The 8,660-nt window shown below is 34.9% G+C and overlaps 1 pseudogene; it reads right to left on the bottom strand.

Annotated features, from left to right (window-relative positions):
• Window positions 1-4,792: 4,792 nt before the first annotated feature.
• LOC119511381 lies at window positions 4,793-5,426 on the bottom strand (annotated as a pseudogene).
• Between the last annotated feature and the right edge of the window lie 3,234 nt (window positions 5,427-8,660).

The raw sequence follows: 8,660 nt of genomic DNA, 5'->3' as shown, positions 1-8,660 counted from the left end.
TATCCATGTTATTATGGAATGCCTTATCCATAGTCATAGTATTCCACACAGCATTTCTTCTGATCAAGGAGCCCACTTCATGGCAAATGAAGTGTAGAAATGGGCACATGTTCATGGTATTCACTGGTATTACAATATTTTTATCATCCTAAAACATTTGGATTGATAGACTAGTGGAATGGCCTTTTGAAGAATCAATTATGATGTCAACTGGGTGGCAATAACTAGCAGTACTGGGGCAATATTCTGTAGAAGATAGTATATGCTGTAAATCACTGTCCACTCTATGGTGCTCTTTATCTCACAGCAAGAATTCATGGGTCCAGGAATCAAGGGGTGGAAATGGATGTGGCATACTCACTATTAGCCCTTTTAATCCACTGATATTGAGTCCTGTTACTTCAATCTTAAGCTCTTAAGTGCTTCTACCAGTAGACACAATGATGATCCCATTGAACTGCAAGTTAAGACTGGCTCCTCATGCCACTGAAACAACAGAGAAGGGATCCTTGGGTGAGTTCTCCTGATTATCAGGGGGAAATAGGGCTGATACTATACAACAGAGGTATAAAGGCTATGTCTGCAATACAGGATATCCCCTAGGGTATCTGTTAATACTACCATGCCCTGTTATTAAAGTCAATGGAAAACTGTAACAACCCACACTAGAAGGTCTACTAATGGCCTTGAAACTTTAGGAATGTATTTTGTGTCACCCATCTGGCAAAGAACCATGTCCAGCTGAGGTGCTTGTTTTGAGTAAAGAGAATACAGAATGGGTAGTGGAAGAAGGTAGCTATAAATACAAGCTAAGACCATGGGACAAGTTGCAGAAATGAAGACTCTAATGGTTTTGAATAATCTTTCCTTGTTTTGTCACAAATATGTTTGTGTTGTGTGTTTGTGTGTGTGTGTGTGTGTATATATATATCTTTGTTTTCTTCCATATCTTTTCCCTTTATCAAATACAGACATTTCATTAAATTATGCCATAGTGTTTAAGTAATAGGATGCTAAATTTTAAGAGTATTACACAAGGACTTGCACCATCTTCTGGGGAAAATCAGTGCAGGACAGTTGAATATTGTCAGGTGAACACATGACTGTTATTCTTTTTATTTAGAGAGTAAGGAGATGTGTATGAGTGCCAAGGCAACAAGGCATGAACTGTGAATATAAAGCTCATGCATCAACTTGGCTAGATTATGGCCATCATATTCCTGCTTATTTTCTATATATTTGGGGGATGTTCTGGTTTGTTAACACTGCCATTATGCAAGATACCAGAAATGGATTGGCTTTCACAAAGGGGTTTTATTTGGTTACACAGCTCTAGTATTAATGCCATAAAGTGTCCAAAGTAATGGATCAACAATTGTGTACCTTCACTGGAAGATAGTCAATGGTTTCCATTGTTAGTGGGGAAGGCACATGTCCAGGATCTGCTTCAGGTTCTGGTTTAAAAATGGCTCTCTCCCAGGATGTTCCTCTCTAGGCATTAGCTCCACAAAAATGTCACTCATTCACTTTTGGGGTGTTTGTTCTCCTTAACATCTCCAGAGCAAGAGTCTGCTTTCAAAGGCTGTTTCCATAAGGTCTCTGTAAGCTGAAGCTCCTCCCTTAGTTCCAGTGCATTCTTCAAAGTGTCCCTCTTGGCTGTAGCAGCTTACTCCTTATCTCTGATCTTATATAGTGCTCCAGCAATTTAATTCAGACCCACCCTGAATGGGTGCGCCAACATCTCCATGGAAATTATCCAATCAGGGTTATCATCCACAGTTGGGTGGGATGCATCTCCATGGAAACACTCAAAGAATTAGAATCTAATTAACACTAATAGGTCAGCTCACACAAGATTACATCAAAGATAATGGCATTTGGGGGAACATAATACATTCAAACTGGCACAGTTATATAACCAAAACTTTGACTGAAATCTTAATTTCAATCTTTTCCAATTTATGATTCCTTAGTAAATCTTCCAGCAAAGAAAACATAGGTTGCTCTTATGTCAACAATCAGGACAAGTTGTACAAAATAAGCCTATTTAATGATCAATAATAACTCAACAATAACCTTTCTTGGAATTATCTTTGAATAAAAGGAGGGTGACTATAACAGAAAATTTGCATTTCAACACTCAAGATTATGAGATACTGGTGCTTTTTGGCTATTTTACATGTTTCTGTAAGCTGCAGATGATTTATGACTTTACCTATGTGTAAACTGCACTAGATCCTGCCATTTTTCACATATTGTCAAAACTTACGAACTTTTGAATTCTTGCATTTTTTTCAATATCAGGCTCCAACAATACAAATAAACGGTTACAATTTTCGTCTCAACTTCAATTTTGCTACAGGAAAAACAAGAGTTGACTGCCTAGCTCCTTATTGAATCTCTAGGTTACCTTATAGCTGCATTTTTCCAATGATGTAAAAGATCAGTGTGAGCTAAAGCCCAATGAATTAATAAATCTAAAAGAATCCTTTGCTTCAGCAGACTATGCATGTACTGTCTTTGTCCCTAGACAAGCCATTTTCTGGGTCACTAAGAAAGTCTGGTAAAATGCTTAAGTCATGTATGCTCTAATAGAAGAGATAGCCATGACCATGGACAACATCCCCAAGAACATCTACATCTTAGCTTCAAGAAACTCAAGAAAGAGTGCAACATGATAGGAATATTTCATCCACTGATCTGACTTTAGTACAACCTTCATATTAATATTTCTTTTTTCTTTTAGACATCCTTCTTTAAAGCTGACTGACCCTAAGAAAAATTGACTTTGCCCATCACTTCTAAACATATTGGTCAACTAATTTTACAGGAAAAATGTCAGAAACAGTCTTTATGAGAGCATGTGTTGGACTACACTCAGATCTGTGACCATGGAATTGTTCAGCTATGAATTAATCTTATTTTTCTTTAGTGAAAGGAGGATTTAACCAAGATGGTGTTAATTTCCCTTTAGCTTGACTGAAATTTGGACAGGTTCTTCCCTGTCTCCACATCACTGAGCTCCATCTTTAGACTTTAGGCTATTGAATAATGCTTAAACAAGGAATTCCTTATCTCCTTCCTCTCTGCAGGCTTTTAGGAAATCCATGTAACCTAATCACAGCAAAGAAAACATTTTAAACCAAATGGCCCTAATTGCAGACTCAGTGAATAACCAAATCATCCCAGTGATCATCATCCCTTAAAGGCTTCCAATGCTTTTCCAGTAGCCCACACTGCACCTTAAAATCCCCACTGTTTTTCATCTTGGTAAAGATAAGTTCTAGCCTGTCTTCCCAGATACTGCAGTTCTTGATTAAAATCACCCTTGCCTGTTTAACCTCATCCTGTACAACTTTTTTTGACACTAATTAGTACTGAATAAAACTATTCCCTTGATACTAGGACAAAAAATGATCCAAATTCATATCATCTCTTTGAAATGTGGATCTTTTCTAATCTGGAAAGTATCACTTTTTCCAATTCTAATATGTGGTCACCCATCACCATTCTGCTTTTGTTAATCTATACCTTTTCTAACATACTCAGATGAAGTAGCATCTTCCCACCTGTCTTCAGAGAAAGAAGAGTATATCAGTAGCACTGCATCCTAGACAGTGATGCCCCCTCACCCAGCATATACACGTAAACTGATATATATCTGGAAATAATGGGGTTTCATTAGATATGTGACTGAGCAGGTATGGTTATTAAAAACACCAGTGCAGAGACATTGACTCATCACTCTCCAAACTTTCTAGATAGAGTTTTGTGAAATATGAGTGGAGAAAAACATTGCTCAGCACAGAGATTATATTCTATAGTGGGGTACCAGTGGTTACTTGGAATGTAAAATTTGAATGCATAATGGGGGATGCTTACGGAGTGTCTTATATAGTCTAACATGCCTCCATTAGATGGTGACTACTATTAATCATATTATGCAGCAGTATCTCATATAGCACATTTCTAGTCTGCCTAGCCTAATTTTTGAACCTGATATAAGGCTATTAATAAATGATTTCCTTGGGATTTATTCAGATTCATCAAGAACCTATATCATAGAAGATATAAATTTGTATTTTCTCCATAATAGTGTAAGGCCTTCTAAATTCCATAGGAGATCTCTGCCTTATCTCTATATATTATAGTTCTTTCAAATATTGGGAAAAGGGATAATCAGTACACAACTGTTAAGTGTAAAATATAACATAAAAAGTCAAATTTTCTATTGCTTTTAAAATATTCAATCCATCCTAAAATATTTATTGTTCTGTTGTCTTAATTTTATCATATCAGGAGATAAAAAATATAGTAGTACAGTTATGCTGAAGGACATTTTCAACTTAAGTAGTTTCTATTTTAAAATATGCAATCCATCCTAAAATATTTATTGTTCTGTTGTCTTAATTTTATCATATCAAGAGACAAAAAATATAGTAGTACAGTTATGCTGAAGGACATTTTCAACTTAAGTAGTTTCTATTTTCATTTCTACATACTAATACAAGCATCATTCTGCTCATGTTTTAATGGGAACAATTATTTTATAGTATCACTATAAAAATAAAATTATGGCTTGGGAATATAAAATTTTGTTTAGAGTTAATTTTTAAATCCTTTAAAAATTTATTCTCTCTCTTCAAAGAATTGTAATATTTTTCCTAATTGCATGCTCTGTTGAATGAATGAGTACCTGATACTTTGGAATTAGTGTCAAAAATTCTGTCCACATCTTCTCTCAGAAGATTTTATATGAAACATTCTTCAGGCCTCCCATCACATCTCTGTTTCACAGGCTGTAGATGACAGGGTTGAGCATAGGGGTGAGGATGGTCTAGAAGACACCATAACTTTAAGTATCCTCTCTTGGAAAGAGAACAGATTTAGGGTGTAGATAGTTTCAAGTAAAGGATGAATAATATAATATCACCACAATGAGATGGGCACTATATGTCAAATAGGCTCTCTTCTTCCCTTCTTTTTACTGCATGTGTTGAACAGCAAGCAGAACTTGGCCATAGAACATGTGATGCCAATAAAAGGAAGCACAAGGAAGAGGGTGGTTTTCACAAACACTGTGTACTCAAAGACCCAGGTGTCCATGCATGCCAGAGTCAGCATGGCTGGTACATCACAAAATAAATGATTGATGACCCTGTATTTGCAATAAAGGATGCGGAGTGTCTGTGGGCACAGGCAAAGACAGAATGCATGAGCCAAGGTCCTATGATCATTAACACACATTCTTGTCTGTTCATACAAATGGGATAGTGGAGAGGATAGCAAATAGCTCTATAATGTTCATAGGCCATAGATGACAAGAGAAGGACTTCTGCACAAGCTAAATTCATGAAGAAGAAACTCTGAATCCTGCACCCAATGAAGGAGATAGACTTGTTTCCAAACAGATAACTGCAAGCCATCTTTTGGACAATGGTGGAGATGTAATTTATTTCCATAAGGGACAGTTTATCAGAAAGTCTATATGTTATGTGCATTGCACTTTCCATGATTATGATCCATTCCTTCCCAAAGAGAAATTGTAGTTTGTCCACTTCTCTAATGCTTAGGTAACATTATACACTGATATAGGGTACCTTTTTCTTACTCTTTCCCCTTTTTCCTCCAATGTTCTTTTATTTAAATACCTTTCCAATTTCAAGTATTTGGGGAGATGATATTACCTTTCTTTCTTAAAACCCAAATACCATGATGATAAAATCTAAATATATTATACATTTTTAAATTAAAAGGCAGAGAGAATAAGTGAGGTAGGAGGAAAAAGAGAGATAAAATGGAAACAGGGGAGAAGACAAAGATACATGAAGTATTTCAGGAACTTTCAAAAGAAGAAATTTGAACAGAGGTGCTGTCACAATTAAATAGAGTTAGGGCAATAGCCTGGATAGATCTGCAGATGATTCTCCTCCAGAGGAGTGAACCATCTGTTGATAAACTCAGCATACTATGTCCAAAAAGGGCTCTATTGCTTCATTCTTTCATATTATTCTGGAACAAAAAGTAACCAGACTTTTGAGGGGGTCTCCATGATGAAAGAAGTGGAAACCCACACATTTGTGCATACACATATACACAGACATTGTATATACACTTAAATAAAATACCTTGGAAAAATGCAGAATGAGAAGGTACATGTAAAAGAGAATAAATTTCTTCAGAGAAGCATTCAAAGTTATAAAACCCACAACACAAAAATCATATGATATATAAAGTGAAGGTCCAGAAAACAATAAAGTGCTCTTGGAAATACAAAATAAAGTGCTTGGCAAAAAAAAACAACTAAAATTTTCAAAAGATAAAGTGGAACAATTCTACCAGAAAACAAACAAATAAACAAACAAACAAAAAAAAACAAATACAAAACATGCCAACAATATAAAGAAACAATTATTTAAGAAACATAAGAAACTTGAGAACCAATATAGTAGGACCAACATATGCTTACAGACATTCCTAAAATACATATACAGTGAAATAATTAAGAATTGAAATTATCAAGGAACATTTTGTCAGAACTGACATATTTGAGCCACCATATACAAACATCATGCAAAGAACACAAAAATTAAATGAAAAATATTTTATTGACAGATATTTTATTGAAAATTCTAAATGTCTTCTTGAAAATATTTTCTTGAAAATCTCAATATCAGGTATAAATACAAAATACTGAAAGCATCTTAAGAGGAATAATAAAAATAATGAGAAGAAATATGTATTTCTTTACAGGAACAACTAAAATATCAGAATTTACAATAATCTTATATTTTTATATTAGTAGTAAAATTTAGAAGATAGAGCAATGTTGACAACAATTCCCCCCAAGACAAAGAGTGAATGCATCTAAGAGAAAGGTGTGGAAGTTGTGATTGGAGAAAGGGACAGGTCCCCAACCACAGTGATCTGAATCACAGAATGGTAATAGTGATTTAGAAATGAGGAATCAGAGAAAAAATGCTATTGTTTGAAACTATAGGGGTAAATTTAGAGAAAAATGATAAAATATTTAAGCCATTGTCTCAGGAGAGTAAATTTGGTGGTAAGGATGAATGGGTTATTGGTCCATCATTTTTTCTTGTGAGAGCTATTGATGTCATGTTCATGCATTAGTTGAATAAACATACAGTGATTTAAAAAAATCATGTCACAGAGGATTGTGGAAGATAGTTGAGGAGGAAGCTCCAGGACTCAGTCCTCCCACCTAAACAACTATTAACTAGGGAGCAACTCTCTGAAACAACTGTTTTAAAACTCTGAAGATCAGAAGAACATAGTACAGCATTCAGGAAAGAGTGGAAGGAAAAGACTGATAAATTAGAGTGCTAAAAGGCACATGTATAAAAAGAAATTTAAAAAATATTGTCACAATTATGAATTTAAAATTACTTAAATTATTCCAGATGTGACTCTCTAACTGAAGTATAAGTAACCTAATCTCAGAGTCTGGAGCTTCTATGGAATCAATTGATAACTATTGTGTGATCTCTGACAACTTCCAAGCCAACATTGGGAGAACAAACGTTTTCTTAAATGTCATTTGGATTCAACTGGAGAAAAGGATATTAGATTTATATCAGAATATATTTAATTTGTATTTTAAAATATTGACAAGGTAGACAATGTAATATTTGTCAGGACCAGTGGAATTGCTGTACAATCACTCCTATCATTTGTGTTTTGCAAGGCACTGTCTCTGAGGAAGTTTCCACATAGTCAATATTATCCTAATTTCAAGATGAAGAAAAAGAAACATGGAAGAGAAATAACAAATAGCAAATCAGATCTGTTATTTTACAATATGTCTTATGACTTCTGTGGAAGATTGAATTGTGTACCCAGTTTGGGCATGTTCCTGGTCTTTCTGATTGGTGTGGACTCATTTAAATAAGATCTCTTAAATATGTAAGTTCAGATGAGGTGTGGCCCAACTGATTCAGGTTGGGCTTTAATCCATATAACTGGAGTCCTTTATAAGTATAGTGAAAGTCACACAGAAAGAAGCTTCAGAGATCAGTCAGAATCTGGAAGTCAATGGGCATGGGGAGACAAAGGAGAAGTTACCACCATATGCATTGCCATGTTACAGAAAAGCCAATGACCAAGGATTACCTGCAGCAAGCTCCAGAATCTGATAGTCTTCTCAGAGAAAGCATCATCTTGCTGGACCTCAATTTTGGACTTCTCCTAGCCTTAAAACTGTAAGCTAATAAACTCCCATTGTTTAAGCTAACCCATTGTATGGTGTTAGTTTTAGCAGGTAGGAAACTAAAAACTCAATGCAGGACTTTGATTACCTATGTCTCACTGTTCTTTTGTACTAATATCCTGCTATGTGATATAATTTAATGTAGAGCTATGTCTCATAGATAAGGAAGCCAGCTACATACAAAGAATATCTTTTGTAAAGTTGGAAAAGAAAGTTTTATTATTTCTCATAAAAAATAAATCCACATAATTCATTTTTTGTCCTCTTTGCTTTTATCCACTTAAATAACAATAAATAACTTATTCAAGCCTATGAAAAAATTTCACCGGTTTTGATTTTTAGTTCCCCTTAAATACTTTTTTATTTTGGCATCAGCATTAATGATATTATACCTAGGAGGAAAGAAAAAGTAGAAAACTCCTAAAAGTCC

The sequence above is a fragment of the Choloepus didactylus genome, chromosome 16 (genome assembly GCF_015220235.1).
Source record: "Choloepus didactylus isolate mChoDid1 chromosome 16, mChoDid1.pri, whole genome shotgun sequence".
NCBI classification, from domain to species: domain Eukaryota; kingdom Metazoa; phylum Chordata; class Mammalia; order Pilosa; family Megalonychidae; genus Choloepus; species Choloepus didactylus.
Note: the sequence above shows the minus strand (reverse complement) of the source record. Positions and strands in the feature narration are given on the sequence as shown.